Below are 16,959 nucleotides of genomic sequence, written 5' to 3'. Positions count from 1 at the left end.
GCAAACGTTTTCTTTTGTTTTCGTTGAAAAACATGGCTGTTGATCACTTGCGTGAAAACCAATCGTTTGTTTTGGAACCAACATGGCAGTCTTATCACGTAAGTGCAATCAAAGAATAAAGGCATCATTGATCAGAAGCTCTTGCCCAGACTACTTCGGCCGTCTCGAATTTCGTTTTAAATACAGAAACTCTGATTATTTTACTGACCGGCCGCGCCACATGGGCCATTTTTACCTCCGGTTAAAGATTTCATTGTTCGCAAGCTAAACCAATAAAAAATTTTTAATTTCGTTTTCTCGTGCGGGTTAGAGAAACGTTGGGATATAATGGTGGGGGGGGGAGGCAGCGCAAGTACAAAAATAAAGGCATATAGCTAAAATTTCGTTAAATTTATACGAAACCAGTAACTGGTTCTGCCTGGAGTAGACATCTTTCCTTTAAGTTTTCAAGTTTTCCATTACGCTTTTCAGTTAAGTTTTGTTTTGTTTTGGAGTTCTTAAGAGAATTCAAGTGTTAAGTTTTTATCAGTCATTTTTAGTTACAGTTAAATTTAATGCATAATAAACCGTACGAATTTTTATAGTAGGATATAATTATTAACTTGAGTCTCCTCGTGCTCTTAAATACTGTAATATATAGACTTAGCCAAGCCTGACCTCGATGAGCTATAAACTTGAGCCTGCGATATGGTCACGTGATACTAGACGTACGTACGGTCGTATGATCGTACGGTGACCTAAACAAACCCAATCTCCACCCAATTAATGTATACTCAAACTCGACTCGAACCTGGGAATGTTCAATTCATAACCCTTCCATTTAACCACTAGACTACCACATCGCTAACTGCCAGAACATTCTTATTTTAAATATGTCAATTTTTTTTCTTCCAAATGCCGCTGTAAGTGTATTGGCACGTAGTTCCCGGTGTTGTGGTCTGTCTTCTGTTGTGTATCATGGTTGGGAGGGTAAAAAAGGGACCACAGTAATTGGAGCTAGCTGTTGTGACGCTCTGCCAGCTTGACAAGCAAAGTTAATGAATGAATAAATAAATAAATAAATAAATCACCCTCTACAGGAGCCCGCTAAGGAATTGTCGGTTACCAAACCTCAAGAGAAAGCTAACCATTGTAAAATCAAGCACCAGACTTAACCACTATTCAGTACATGTACTTATTAGTGTTGGTAAATAATTGCGTTCGAGGTACGAGAACGCAACCCCTAATTTGTGTTGTAAGGGAAGTTTTTTCGAGATTGCATTTTCGTCGACACACTTTTGCCTCGCTTTGAGGCACTTGGTTACGTTTTGCCTCACTTTGACGAACTATCGCACGTGGTGATTTGTGCGTCGTCGGCGTTCATTATTCTAGCGTTTGGTGAAGTGTGATGATCTTCCATCGTTCATCGTTGAAAAGAGCTGAAAGATTGCTGAAGGTCTGTCAACTGAAGTCGGTAAAATTTTACTTTGGATTAAGCATGGTTCGTCACTGTCCTTGGAAAATGTGTGCGACTCCTCGCGCTTGCATCAAACCGGTTTGTTTTGCTCGGCGGCCGTTGTGCCACAAAGTGAATCTATCGAGTTGTGTAGCTCGGCAGCCGTTCTGCCACAAAGTAAATCTACCGAGTTGTGTAGCTCGGCGGCCGTTGTGCCTCAAAGTAAATCAACCGAGTTCTGGAGCTTGGCGGCCGTTGTGCCACAAAGTAAATCTACCGAGATATGACGCTCGTCGGCGCCATTTCATCATGACTTGTGATATTTACGGCCTTGAAATCAACAAACTGAATTTATTTTGTCCAAGCGTTCAGCACAGAAAAGTAATCTTAGGTCTTTAATACCACAAGCTGAAAAGACTTGCAAGTAATAGTTTCATTTTAGAGTAATTTTCAGTAGTTGTCTACTTGTAGAATTCCAAATAAATAGTTAATGATTACGTCTAACAAGTTGTCACGTTCATAGATGCAGTACAGTGGAATTAGATCGTTATATCGAGGTATCGGAATTAGATCGTTATATCGAGGTATCGTGGTAACGAAACTCCCGATATAACGATATTGCCTTAAAATAACCGAAAATATCTTTATATCGGGGTAAAATTAACATGTGCTTTTTTACTACTGTATATATTGTTTAATTAAACTTGTAATGAGTATCAAATGACTCACAATTTGCAAAGCATTAGACGTTATCAAGGTTACACAACAAAGTCTGTGGTATGAATCGTAAAAGGGAAACAAAACTTAAACATTTGAAGTTGTATCTGTGTACTGATGCTGTAATATCGTTATATCGGGGAAGATTTTACGCTCGGTACGCTAAGAACTCAGCGTTATATCGGGAATATCGTTATATTGAAGATTGTTATATCGCGGTTCTGTCCCATACATTTTACTGTAACTTTTGCCGGGACATAGCATGTTTATCTTTTTACCGGGGATATCGTTATATCGAGGATCGTTGTATCGGGGTTCCACTGTAATATCATTTCCCTATCGCACGAACCATCCACCCTTCCCCCTCAGTTGCTACCTGTACCAAACCTGTACCGTCCTACAAACATCGAACGCACTCGCCTAAGCTTCGATTACCCCTAGTCGGTACAATTGTGAGCCAGTTGAACTTTAGTCGTTAAGTGGATCAGAAGAAACAATTCCTCCGAAGTGGGTGCTCCGAGTTCAAATCCTGTCCAGGAATGCAACTTTTACTTTTTTTTTTTTTTTTTTTGCTGGAACCCCCAAGAGCACCGTCGATCATAATGAAATGAAAATCTAGACGCTACACATTAACAGGCTTCATTTACCATTGTAGATTGTATGCATTAATTGGGTGGAGACTGCGTTGCCAAAACCCAATTTCTTTCCTATGGTGCTCCGCGGCGCGGGCCTTCGGCGTGCGGAGCTACGATACTAATAAATAATTATTGGAATAATGATTGATGATTATGATAATGGTAATAATGTTGATAATCACGGTTGATGATAATCAACACTGAAAAAATAACTGAATATTCTGACAGCAGTTGATAAGACAAATCAGAGATATTTATTATTTCGTTGTTTGGCGGGAGGATTGGTCATTCTACCTCTGTCAATCACACAGTTTACGCACGTATTTTTCTTAAGTATAAGAAAGACAGATTTGTGATAGAAGTATTATCATTTGAAGGCCGTAAGTTAGATAACTCATTGGGTTAATTACGTTACCTTCGTTAAATAAAGAATGTTGTATTGTATTGTAAGCATGATTGACCTTTTTCGAGGCCTGGTGACGCTGCAATCGTGAGGAAGACATTTTCACAGTCTTCAGTAATTAGGAGTTGTTGTTTTTTTTCTTGTCTGGTGCGACACTCTTTTGGATTATGCTAGAAGTAATCCAATATAATTTTATGGGTATTATGTTGTATCTAGTTTATGGTTTTGTTGAACAGCAAGCAGACTGGCTGAATAACCTTTTATAAATTACAAATTGAAAGCTTCTTCGCGGCTGTCAGAATATGGAATTTTTGACGGTTGAATTTCATGGGAACCAGCACATCAGTTTTTGCATTTATCCTATGTAATCTTAACAAAAACTGTAAAATAAACCCAACAAAAATTCGCAAGACATCAATAACGAACCAAGCCTTCTAAAAGAGATATTTTTTTTTACTCCGACCGACCGCCGACCGAAAACGCTTTCGACGGTAAACCGACAAAAAGAGGAAGTACGGCCCAAAGGGCGCAAGAATGCATCTAAAGGACTGAATTTTGTGAACGGTTTTACGCTAAGCCTGAAAAGGTTGTTTGTAAAGTTCCACAATAAAGCTTTCAAACACGGGTCTATACGAAAATCCCACTTGCTCTAGAATTGATGAGAGGGACAATTTCTAGAATAATTGATCGAGCGATTTAAAAGATGCACGACTTCTCAGTTAGTCAACGAGTACGTCATATCTTGCTTTATGTCACACGAGTCATAGTACTCAGCGTTTAGTTTCGTCAAAACTCCGGTCCAATAAGATTGTTTTTTTCCCTACCTTTCTCCTTTGCGTACAGAGAGATTGTGGAACGCACTTCAACAATCCGAGATTATTACCACAATTAATAACCCAGGTTCACTGCATGTTTGTGTCGCGTACGGGTACGTTTCATAAAATGAATAAATATTGAGAACATATGGGGCGAATTTGCTAGAAAATGAAAATAAAAATCGTTGAAACTTACCATGTGGCGAGTTGTGCACGAAGCTACGGGAAAAATAGTCACCTTCACCTTTCCTTCATAATATTATAGTATGAAGGAAAGGTGAAGGCGACTATTTTTTCCCGAAACTCCGAGTACATATTAAGGACAGCAACAACTCGCTACATGGTAAGTTTCATCGATTTCTATTTTCATTTTCTAGGAAATTTCCAGATCTAAACTTTGCGTCTTCGTCCCATATGTTGTTCTCCATATTTACTCATGTTATGAAACCCGTACGTGACACAAACAGTGAGCCTGGGTTAACTTGGGTTACCTGTTACTACTACTAGTTATAATACTGTAATGCGAATGTCCGGCGCGGAATTGTAATCTTGATATTCTTGAACAAGCTTGATCCAATAATCATCCGAATAAATGCAAATTCGATCATCTAGGGAGGGGTCAGTGTATGTCATCGAGCTATAATCGATTCCTGAGAAGCCTCGAGAATCAACTCGAAGAGAACTTCTAACCACTAAATGACTTCACAGAATTTATCGTTAAGTAATAGCAAAAAACTCATACCCAGATGAGAGTATCCATTAGAGTGAACTCATTTCTTTTTCCTCGTAAGCGAAGCATCTGTGACTGTTAGTGAGCGAGAGTTGCCCAAATACAACTTTTGTACATGAGACCACTTTCATAAATGGCGACCACGTTTACATTCTTTGTATTTATGTAATTACACCTACTGGCCTCATTTTGAAACAAATATTCTTTTGAAATTTGCCCGTTGTAGCGAGGCCAGTAAGGCTTATTAGCATTAAAACAAAAGAATATTTTATTTGGCCGCCATTATGAAAGAGGTCTCCTGAAACATTTTTCGTCGTTCATTTCACAGATAACCCAGGCTCGCTGTTTGTGGCACGTACAGGTTTCACAACAAGAGTAAATTTTGAGAACACATAGGGCAAAGACGCGAAGTTTAGGTCTGGAACTTTGCACCTTACCATGAGGCGAGTTATTGCTGTCCTTAATATGTACACGAAGTTTCTGGAAAAATAGTCGCCTTCACCTTTGCTTCATAGTGTAGTATGAACAAGAGATTATCAAGGTACCTTGATAATCTCTTGGTATGAAGGAAAGGTGAAGGCGACTATTTTTTCTGAAACTACGCCACCTTGGTAAGTTTCATCGATTTTTATTTTCATTTTCTACCAAATTTCCAGACCTAAACTTTGCGTCTTCGCCCCATATGTTCTCTATATTTACTCACGTTGTGAAAACTGTAGGTGACACAAACAGTGAGCCAGGGTTAACTGTGGTCAAATTTGGTAAATGTTTGTGACATATACGTGACGTTTCCGCGACGAAAATTGGTTTTTGCTCAAATCGGTGACGGTTTACGGATATGAAAAGACGAATGTAGGTTAAACGTAAATTTTGTAGTGAACCCCGAGACAATTAAGGACTGAATTTCTTTTAATAACCTTGGTTTTTGCTGTTATGATATATTTCCAAATTTTCGTAGCAATGACATTAAAAGAAAACGACACAACTTTTCAGTGTCCATCTTCAGTTGAGGGATGTTTACAAGTAAGTGCATGGCTTTATATAAAGCAGATAAAGTAGATAACTAGTAGGTGTAAATTACAAACTGCAGCCAGTTACAAATCAGTGAAAAAAGGGTTACAACGGAGTGGGAAAATAAAAGGTGCGAGTACAAAACTGTAAAAAATGTTGAATACAAATAGTAATTAACGTAAGAGTGTTAAATTAACATGTTTTATGTGTTTATTCCATGACGCGGGTCGTTCCATTCAATATGAAGGGCTTCTTTGATCTTAAGTTGGAAATTAGTGAGAGCCGAGTCTAAGATGGAAAAACAATTGAAGTAACATAGATTCTCCCACGACTCAGAAGCTTGAAGATGTTTATAGATATGGGAATTGCGATCCGAGGATAAGTGCTCACGAACCCTGGTGCCAAAATGTCGAGTGGTTTCACCGACAAAACAGGTATGACATCCTGCACATGTAAATTTGTAAACCACCTGGGAACGGAGCGTCATGGGGATCGAGTCCTTCACACTGAACATGTTACTTAACTTGTAGGAAGTGAAGGCTAACCTAATGTCTAAGCCCTTACAATATTTCTTGGCGATAATTTTGATTTTGCCTTGCGCAAAAAGGGAAAAGGGGCCAATATAACGTAATCTCAAAATGGTCCTGCAGGGATGCATCAACTGAGGTGTTGTGGACCTTGTAAAGGTATTGATTAACTACTCTTTGTACAATGTTACATGGGAAACGATTTTTCATACGAATAGACGTTAATTGCTGGATGTCGGTGTGAAAACCGCTCCAACTGTTGTTAATTTTAAAGGCCCTGTCCACTGATGCACGAATGAGACCAATTTTGTAAGAAAAGGGTGTAAAACTGACAAAAAAATGGTGAGCAGCCCCGTGTAAGTTTTCTTCCGAAACACTGATGTTACTAGAAAATCAGGGTGACTGTTGTCGACGAGTACATCCAGAAAGGGTAGTTTATGTGTGAAAGATATGAATGAAATACATCATATATTGCACTGCGGGTATGAAATCAAATGAAACCATGTTGTCTCGCAGTGATGAGCGCAAATTTCTATTGCGTCGAGAAGCCTGAAAATTTTTCAGGACTCCCGGGATCCCGGGATCCCGTTGAAGTCCTGAAAATTTTTCAGGCTTCTCGACGCAGTAGAAATTTGCGCTCATCACTGCGAGACAACATGGTTTCATTTGAGGGTAGTTTATGGTTTTCCTCTTTCTCCGTAGTGAACTTGATGTTAGTATGTTGTGTTTGATGAAATGAAAAAAAATGTGAGGCATCGTTGTCGTTGTTAAATAAACAAAACGTATCGTCCACATATCTGCAATAGAAAAGAACATCAGGGCCTTTGTATTTTTGTAACCACTCTTTCTCATGGTGACCCATAAAAAGATTGGCAAGCACGGGAGCGAGGGGAGACTGGGGAGAACCCATGGCTACATCGTCCGTTTGATCATAAAAGTTACCGTTAAATGAAAAGTGGGTCTCGGTAGTAGCGAACAGAAATCATTTCTTAAGACTGGACTGGTTTAATTTAAGATGGGAGTTACTTTCTACAATGTAGCGAACTACTAAATCAATAGATTCTCCGAGCGGTATGTTAGTGAATGAACTTTCCACATCGAAGGAGACCATAAATTTACCATGAGTAGAAATATTGGTGATTTCAAAGAGGAAAGATATAACAGGTCTTGCAGATTTAAACATGCACGCAGGCATGTCACATGCACGCAGGCTATTTCACAAATTTTCAATTATTCTACATTTTTTACTTGTTACTTATGTTACAATCTTTACTCTCGTTCTTTTTGCCTGAATATTTCAAAAAGAAATTTGAGAGATTGTTTCATCAACAATCCAGACACAGAAGGAGATTGTGAAAGCCGCCCCTGGGTGTTAAGTCGATTGCTTTCACAACCGATATAACACTCCGAATAGCATAGCCCGTTACGCGGGATGACGTAGTCAGTCCGCGTAGACGTTTCGGTCGATGGTATGTTTTCATCGGAGTCACAAATTGAGGTTTTATTTTTTAACTTTCCCGTATCCCGTGCCCTGGCCAAAGCTTAAGGGGCGTCCCAAACATTTCGCGATTTTATTGGCTGCAAGTATGAATCAGAATGGGGAGAGAGAGAAGGTAAGCGTCTTCAATTTTGACTGTCAAATGGCTTTGTTATTCTGATGACGCGGGATTCCTGTAAGGCGGACAGCGTAGTATCTTATTCTTATTTGTAGTCGCAAAAATCGCGCGTTTTTTCTGAAGTTTCCCGTATCCCGTGGAACCAAGTGATCTCTTTGTTTCGCATGGAAGTCGGTGAAGTGGAATCACGTCGGACCGAAGGAACACAGCCATCGATTAGCTTCAAAACCTCTCATCGCCGTGACATTTCACCTAGATCATTCTCGAAAGTTGCGCCAACCATTGCGTTCCTTCATCGCCGGCTGAGCAGGGATTTAAGCTCGAAAATCTCACAGCTATGTTTTAGTAAAGCGTCCACTGAGTGGGGTTAATGTACGTCGTATTTCACAGATATTTTTCATCGCGACCCGTAGGAGGAAAACAGCCATAAATTTTAATTCCCCAGGGCCTCGGAATCATGTTCATTGTTTTAACTTGAATTTTAATATATCGAACTTAGTCTGTTGCTCTCGTGACACTTTGAATATAAGTGAGACTTTAATGTTCTTTTACAACACCGAAGACTGAAAATGGCCCTTTTCTGCAGTCAAATTACATATCCTTGCAGGGATAACCCTTTGGGGCCCTGATCAATTTCTCAATTAATTTATTTCATATAAAAATTTCTTGTGTCCTCACGCCAATCTGTTGCCACTCCACTTTTTAAATTCCATATTTCTCGTTGCAACGTAATGCAAGCAAGTGCCTTCCTCACGCAAGCTTGTTTGTCAGTGGAAAGAGAACTGTGATTATCGCTACACATTAAAATTTTAATAAGTTTGTGTGCATGGATAGCGGTGAGACCACTCGTCTCCTACCAACGTGGGCTGAGTTCGAATCCCATACTCGGTGTCATGTGTGGGTTGAATTTGTTGGTTTTCTACTCTGCACCGAGAGGTTTTTCTCCGGGTACTCCGGATTTCCCCTCTCCTCAAAAACCAACATTTGACTTGATTTGCTCTAATTGATGATTTCAGTTTACATTGTCCCCAATTAGTGCTCCAGCGCTAGAACGACTAGTCACTTAAATATACAAAATTTTAGTTTCAAAAGAAACCGTGGTACTGCGTCGGTGGGAGATTGAAACAAAAATTGATTTTATCAAAGGAGTTGATAAAGGTCGAATAACCACCGTGAAAGATTTGGAAAGCTGACGTTTCGAGCATTAGCCCTTCGTCGGAGCGAATGAAAACAAGTTCCATTCCTTTCCTTTTCCTTCTAATAAGCTTACATCGATCCATACTGCGTAAACGCCTCAAGGCGTCTTGTTTTCAGACGGTCCAGGTGGCTCGGGTTGGCCAATCGGATTGGCCAATGAAGGCGTTCATTGGTTGCTTCCAAACAGAGTTTTAATACTATAATTTCGTGGAAAACCAAATAAGGTCTAAATCAAGATAAAATGAAATGTATACCAATGGCTGATACAATGCGCTTCATCCACAACAATTCCTATCAAATATTGTCAGATGACAACATATTTTGCTAGTAGATAATTCCTAGTAAAGACACCGGTTAAGAATGCACGATATTTACAAACTTATCGGCTGCTATAGATCCAGCTCTGATTCCCAGATTCCAAAGAAATTCACCTCGCCTCAGTTGTTCAAAAGGTGGATAACCACCTTATACATCAAAAGGTGGATAACCACCGGATAAATCACAATCCAGCGGATAAACACTTGTAAAACCAACTGAGTTATCCAGCGGATAGTGATTTATCCAGTGGATAGCGTTATCCACTCTTCGAACAACTGGGGTCTGGTCTTCCATTAGGCTTACGAGTGGTGAAATAACAATAATTATTGGATTGGCTGTAAGTCCGTGATTCAACTTCGAAAGTTTGGCGTGGACTAAGGGAGCCATCTGAAACACCAACGACTTTCCGAACCAATTTTGAAAAAACACCCTTTCTTGAAATGAGAGCTTTAAGAGCATTCATATGTTCGGGGAAAAGCTTCTCCACACGAAAGATTTGGCAAACTTTCTCAACAGCACCCTGAAATCCTTTCAGGTCTTCCGCCATTTTCATTACAAAAATTTTGCATTTCTTAAATTCCTGACTTTTGAGAAAATGGTAAGTTCGATCGGATTGGTGCAAAATTAAACAGAAGATGGGAAAGGGAGAGAAGTGCGTGACCTGAGCGACCTGGACCCTCTGAGAATCAGGCTACGAAGAGCAGGGAACAAGCGTAAAAGAACAAATTTTCTCACCTAGGTTGGTTTTTTTACTCTTACAGCCTTGTGTTATCGGGAGAGAGGTCAGGGAGCGCTGAAGATTCAGTCGACGGATCAAACGTATGGAAAGGACATTCCCTTTCTAAGTGCTGCTCATTCATCGTCCGTTAAGGGACTTGAAAAATGCATCTATACAAAGCGGCGGATGTCAGCGTGAACGCTACCAAACAATTGCATTTAAATAGGCAAAACAATAAGTCTGCGAGTGCGTATTGGAGTTTTGTACTTTACTTTCACGTTCTCTGAAAGTGAAAATTGTGAAACGACCGGCAATTTCAAGCCGGTTATGAACGCACATCGGCGCGTTTTAATTTTACCTCGCAGTTTCCAATTCAGTTCCTGGAAAGGTCAGCTTGTTTGTAGAAGTTGAACAATCTAAACTATTTTTAAAAACCTGTATTAACTATTTTCAATCACGTTTTGTTCACGTTGCCTTCGGCGTCGTAGTCTAAGATCTTTAACTCCTCAATAAATGCTCAAACCAGATGTTGATTAGCTGTGAAACAAAGGGTTCTTTTCTTCAAATTGTTGGCAAATTTGAACATCCAAAGAATCCTTTGCAATGATGTACAAAATGAAATATAAGTCGGCATTAATGATTCGGTGCTGAAAGAAGACGAGTGTTCGACATAGTCTTTTTTTAGTGGAGATGCGGCGATGCCGACATGTACAATGATGGCCGAAAGAATGTCACCTAAAAAATTATTAATTTGTGTGAATGTCACGGTCATAATTTTGCGATTATAACAAATCGTTCGACGTTCAAAGTTTGAGAAGGTTCGTTGAAGAATGTTCTAGCCTTGTTGGCGCGTGCAGTGGCGTGCTTACGTCATCGAAATAACTCCCATTTCACGTGGTCAGTCCAAGAACGATAGAAACGTATCAAAGTGTTAAACGCAAGTGAGTGCCTGAACACGTTACTGTTCGTCAAATTATTGTTTTGTCGTCTATATCATCGAAAACCTAAAATTTAAAAGCCTGAAATGGTGGGAAGTGCACTTTCCGGTGTTTCGTTTTCAAATATTTTCATTTGCTTGATATCGTTGCTTGATAAAATAACATCTAAAGGAGCACGCCTATATCGCGGAAACTGAAAGCGAACTGGATCAATTCAAACATCGCTTTCTCTCTTTTAAGTGGCATTTTCCTAAACTCTATTTTACCTTTAAGAATGTTGCCCGGTTTAATATGACAATCATTCAACATACGATAAAATCCTATTAATGTAGGAAATTTAGTGCGACAGTCTTACCTAACTCATGGAACACCGCTATCAACAATTTCAGCCCTGGAGGCAAAACTGTCTGGTCTGGCACCGGGTCTTTTTAAGCGTTTCAGTTGCCAGCAAGGAGTCCTTTAATTTTTTCATATCAAAATTACTTTACAGAGCAAGGGCCTCGGTTTAAAACTTGACTTTTCTCTGAACAACAAAACGTTTTAAACGAATAGTTCAATTTTTCCACTGGCAAATCCGTAACTTATTTACAACCTTGTCCTACAGCTTTTATCAGTCTTTTCAGTTAGCATCAGTGGCGGATATACTTATCTCTGATTCTTTCATGTCACGATATTATTAGAGAAATTTATCATCCAGTTTACTATGAACTTCAAACGGCAAACGGCAAGCTGTTGCTTGCTATCTTGTAAATGCACAAATATTTGTCCCTTTTAAAAGCGTTGCGGGATAACTGCAGCTAACTGCTACGAACTCGAACGAGTTATTTGATTTGCCTTGAATATGCGTCCAATTTTAGCCTGACGTTTGAAGTTTTCAATAGTAAACGACTGTAAAGAGATATAGCATCGCGTTTGCGGGAAACGACATTCTTCTGCTTGTCATACAAGCTTGAATAATCTCATAATTCGAACTTCTTTTACTCCTTTGAGAAGTTTCTTGGTATCTAGAGCTAACAGGCAACAAAGTCGCTAACATCATAAGAGTTTCTTTCAGTTTTGGCACTGCTGAAAACGCCAAAATTCAGATTGACGTTTGCTGTTTGCTGTCAATGTTTCTTCCGTCAAAACAGACTAAAATTCACAGATTTGAAACATGTCTATCACATAGTGATCCGAGTTTCTTGTTACTACTAAATGAAACAAGAAAATGAATGATATATTTGTTGTCTTCCGGCCAGAAGAAGCGGCAATATCTGTTCCTTAGTAAGAAAACCCCTTCCAACCTTTCTCCTCGTAGAATTTTGTCCTCACGTGTTTCGAGATTTCATCGCCATAAATTCCCAAAACGACATCGGTAGCAGGTGGTCGGCCGAGAATGAAGTTGTTGGCGGCCATAATGTGGCTTATGCTAGACTGACTCCCGGCCACGGATAACACAGTACTGTTGGTGTTCATGTTTGTTGTGTTTGCACGACTCCTGCATAATATTCGGAGCTTTTTTGCCTTCTTGTTTCTCTTGTACAGCAAATATCCAGCGAGAACGAGTAGAAAAATTACCAGAGACCCAATAAGAGAGAAGAAAACAATGTTGAAGATGTATCTTCCCATACTGTCTTTGCAACTAAAGAGATCCGACATTTTGAAGGCCTAAGTTTCCTCAAGCTTCGAGTCTTGAATCTTGCTGCTTTGCAATCGAGTTTTGAGTTTTCCTTATCGAGACAAATCAAGCCTTTGGCGATCTGTAAGAATGAAAATCATAATCTCGTTAAGCGGCAGCCACCAAGCAATATTCAACCTGTTGTGCAATGAGTTAGGCTCGATCATTAACGAAAAATAAACTATGAAAAAAGTAAAGTCCATTTATTTTACCGCTGCGTTTTAATGTGGTGTTGTTGAGAGGGTATCTGTCCGCATATCAAAAATAAAGCGTTATATTTTGACAGGTTTAATAATGGTTTGTAGTGAAGTAGATAAAAATAGTTTTTTTGAATAATTCAGCACTCTAGGTTTTTGCGGTCTTTGCGGACACATCACTGGACTCAACAATGTAATTCGTGCTTGAAATTAAAAAAATCTTAGTTTACATCTCCTGAAGCCAGATTAGTTTTAAGTCAATGAAGAAGTTGCTAGTTTACTTAAACAATAATGTCCGAAAACTATCTATCTCAATTTTGATTATAGCCTAGCAGGTAAAATAGACTAATGGCAGCTTCAGTAGTATTTTGGCGTCTGAATAAAGCTGGAAAAATATTAAATTTGAGAAAATAGTCTTTTCCAACGGTTTTTCAGCACAAATGTCAATATGTCAGTTAGCTTATGCGGTGGCCGTTTAGTTGAGGGTGGGGCTTATTTTTAAACATACAGCTCTCACCACGTTTTTGCAGGAGATAAAGACCAAACGAAACAGGGTCACATGTATTCCAAATACAGTATTGAGAATTATTCTTAAAAAGGAAGATGTTTCCACTGTTGTTTAAAAAAACCTTTTTATTTCGGTTTACAGTCTTCAAATACCATCGCTCTGTTTTAAACAGGCGTCTCATTGATGTTAAAATGGCTCAGCGGATTTCGAGGGTGGCCCTACGGTTCATGAAAAACGTGAATTCAACGGCTGTCGCACTAAGGCAACGTTTACACGAAAGCGGTTTTACATCTACACGGTTCCATGACTTCGAAACCGCGTCAAAATCGATGCGTTTTGGAAGTGTTTACACGAAACCGTTTTCGCCTGAAAATTAAAGATCGAGACGTTATAAGCGAGTGCTGCACTATGTGCTAAATTCACTACATGTATTTTGAATTGAACAATGCAAATTTCGAACAAAATAGTGACCGTATTCAAATCGATGTGGTTTCACTATTTACACGACCGATGAAACCGCATCGTTTTGAAAAAGCTCCACTTTTGGCAGCGGTTTCAAATCGACACGGTTTCGATGTGTAACTGAAACCGCATTCGTGTAAACGCTGCCTAATCTTTGTGTCTTTGGCCACGGAAATACTTAAAGATTAATGAATGATTTCCGTTACAAGACTTTTTAAGTTCTTTCCGAATTTATGTCAGCAGAAAAGTCTCGATAGCTTCATGGCAGATTCCGCAGTAATTAAGATAACTAAATCCGAGAAACGGTATCACAAAGAATTGAGGATTCTTTTTTTGTTGTTCCAAAACGACACAGGTTTAAGAACTTAAAAAATAAAGTATAAGAAATGTTTTAGCCTACACTAACGAAAATTGTAGGCGCTCTCAACATACTTGTGTTTAAAATTCTATGTCAAGAATTTCCTTGGAAAATTAGGACAAACGCGATTTTCCGTTTTTTGTAGGTTGAAGGACTGGATTTCCTTATATTGTGCAATGTTTCAACTTACCAAAACACAACCGTAGAAGGATCATACACGTAAGAAACCGTGTAATCAAATCTTTCGATATTCCTGTCACGGTTTTATCCCCACAAAACAGTTTTTCAACGACGTAGTTTTTCTTACCAATCCTTACATTGTTTGTGCTCGTTTGTTGTCACAACGCAGTCGCTACGCTGCACTGCGATGTCCCTGGGTTACTCTTTGCAGTTTTGGACTTGTATTTTAACAAGGTCAACAGTGTTATCTCTCTACCCCTCATATCGCCCTTCTCCAATCACGAACGTCACAAACACATTCTTCAATATCAAATCCCCAAAGCATTTTTAATCGCAACATTTTGGCGCTTATTCAAAACACACCCAAATACGTTTAAGATTTATCTAAACGTTTTGGTATCCAAGTAATTTTCAAAGTTAAGGAACACTAATTACAAGACAGCAAAAAAACACCTCCGAGACTCTTTTCTTTTTCGTCTTTTTGAGAAAATTAGCCATCAGCATGACTGAAATGTCTTATCGCCGTAGCAGCTGTTTTAATTACACATTTATACGTTTCTCAATGCACAACGTTCCAAGCAGTATTGTTTTGAAACAATTTGAAAGCGAATACGCATGGAAGGACCCTTTTTAAAGTTCATTGTTTCCAAATGTGACCCCCGTTGGCAAAACATTAATCGCTTGATTCATTCAATTGTTTTGACATGTACTAAATTTAGCTCAAGCACAACCAATGTTTTTTTAATCCTTGAAATGAATATGGTCTCTGAAAATGAAAGAGATGTCGTGCTACTCCTAAAAGTTTTGAAAGTGCATACAATCCACGCTACCGGGCACAAATATATAGTTTCGAGACATTGGACTTTAAGAAGATAAAGATAGTATGCGAATGACTTCAACCAACGATATTGTAGCTCTTTGATCTCTTTGATTAATCAGAGGCTTTTTACACAGTACATCTGTTTTGAAAAACAATGCTGAAATGTCAATACTTGATTTCAAGTGGGTACAAGATTTTTACAGCGTCATGAGACACGGTTATGCTTTGCTGTTCGGATCTGAAACTGCATTCCTATTATACTTTTTCATTCCAATTTTATTGTCTTTACTAGTGGAACAGCTGGCAACAATCAAAAACAACAGTAGCATATATATAACCTTCAAGATCGAGGCTTCGTCATCCTCGGCCATACGTGGCTATGGATTGATAGCAATCGCGTTATCCTTAGGACCTGGCCGAGTGAAAGTGTTTTCATGAAAATCACTAAGATATTAAGAGAAGGAAGAATTTATTAACTTTCAACGGAACCGGATCCATGCCACAAAGTGTGAGTATCAATGACAGGAAACTGGTGATAAATAAAAATATTTTAAATAAAAATTTTTGAAAGATTCGCACACATCCGCAAAAAGTGGATTTTCAGCGAAACCGCAACGGAATTACCACAAAGATGGAGCGCTAATCTTCTTTACAGAAGTGTCATTAACACTGACCTTGCTGCAAAGTCGTGACTCCGCGTTGAGTTTACTCCATTGATATTGCTATATTTGGATGATTTCATCCATTCCTTTCTAAATTATTTAAGTTTTCCCCGCACCGCCTAATTAGACAGGGTCAAACGACTAAATTTATTAGCAATAAAGCACATCAACGAAGTACACGAAATATTTTCAGATCTTCCCGACCTTCTTGTACAAATACATACCTCTGCTGTTTATAGTAACACTATAACAGATTACTTTGCTTCAAGAGAATTGCTCATGTATTTCCGCAGCTGTGAAGGGAGTGTAGTTATACCTAAAATTGTTTCTTCGCAGATTATGAATGTCACTCCTACTGCCACAATCCATGAAATATGATCAAGCCCATAATTTGGCGGATCATCGACTATTGTCTTGCAAGCTTTGGTGACGTAGTGTTTACTTTGTTGACAGGAAATGGTGTGTCACATATGGCACGCCGATTGCAGCAATATTCAATAATTTGATATTCATTCAATTCAGTATTTATATTTATGTAATTTTTTTTATGTTTCCAATTTAATATCTATATTTATATTATATTTTTTAAATCCATTTAATTTAATATTTCTATATTTATTTAATTTATTCGGTCTATATCCATTTAATTTAATTCATAAAAATTCATTCAATTCAATTCGTCAAAATATTCATTTAATCTCGGGGACTGGGTCAAGCCATGGGAGTAGAAAGATAAGGGCCTGTTGCAAATACAATATGGCGGACGAGGAAGGTTTTTGACATTGGAAGAGACCTGCCGGTGTTTATAGCCTCAGTTTTAGACAAAACGGAATATATTTGCCAAAATGATGACGGCGAAGGGGCTGCCGAAGCGCATGCGGAAGTTATCGATCAAAGTATCAGGATGCTTAGATCGATAAGAGATTGTCGCGATATTGGAACAAGTGACAAAGAGGAGCTGGATTCACCGGCGGGTTTAAAACACAGGTCACAGGTCAGACCAGTCATAGGTTGCAGGTCAGGTCACAGGTCAGATCACAGGTCAGGTTGCTGGT

General features: G+C 38.9%; 2 long non-coding RNA genes across 2 annotated transcripts; one reads left to right on the top strand and one right to left on the bottom strand.

The window, feature by feature from the left end:
- The first annotated feature begins 6,379 nt into the window (after positions 1-6,379).
- Positions 6,380-12,249, top strand: LOC138042228 (uncharacterized). The gene is made up of 2 exons (XR_011130966.1): positions 6,380-6,432; positions 10,166-12,249. It is a non-coding gene; the product is annotated as an uncharacterized lncRNA (long non-coding RNA).
- LOC138042227 (uncharacterized) lies at positions 11,496-15,059 on the bottom strand. Its single transcript, XR_011130965.1, has 2 exons — positions 14,433-15,059; positions 11,496-12,799 (listed from the first exon to the last, which is right to left on the bottom strand). It is a non-coding gene; the product is annotated as an uncharacterized lncRNA (long non-coding RNA).
- Between the last annotated feature and the right edge of the window lie 1,900 nt (positions 15,060-16,959).

Source organism: Montipora capricornis, chromosome 3, assembly GCF_036669925.1.
Source record: "Montipora capricornis isolate CH-2021 chromosome 3, ASM3666992v2, whole genome shotgun sequence".
NCBI classification, from domain to species: domain Eukaryota; kingdom Metazoa; phylum Cnidaria; class Anthozoa; order Scleractinia; family Acroporidae; genus Montipora; species Montipora capricornis.
Note: the sequence above shows the minus strand (reverse complement) of the source record. Positions and strands in the feature narration are given on the sequence as shown.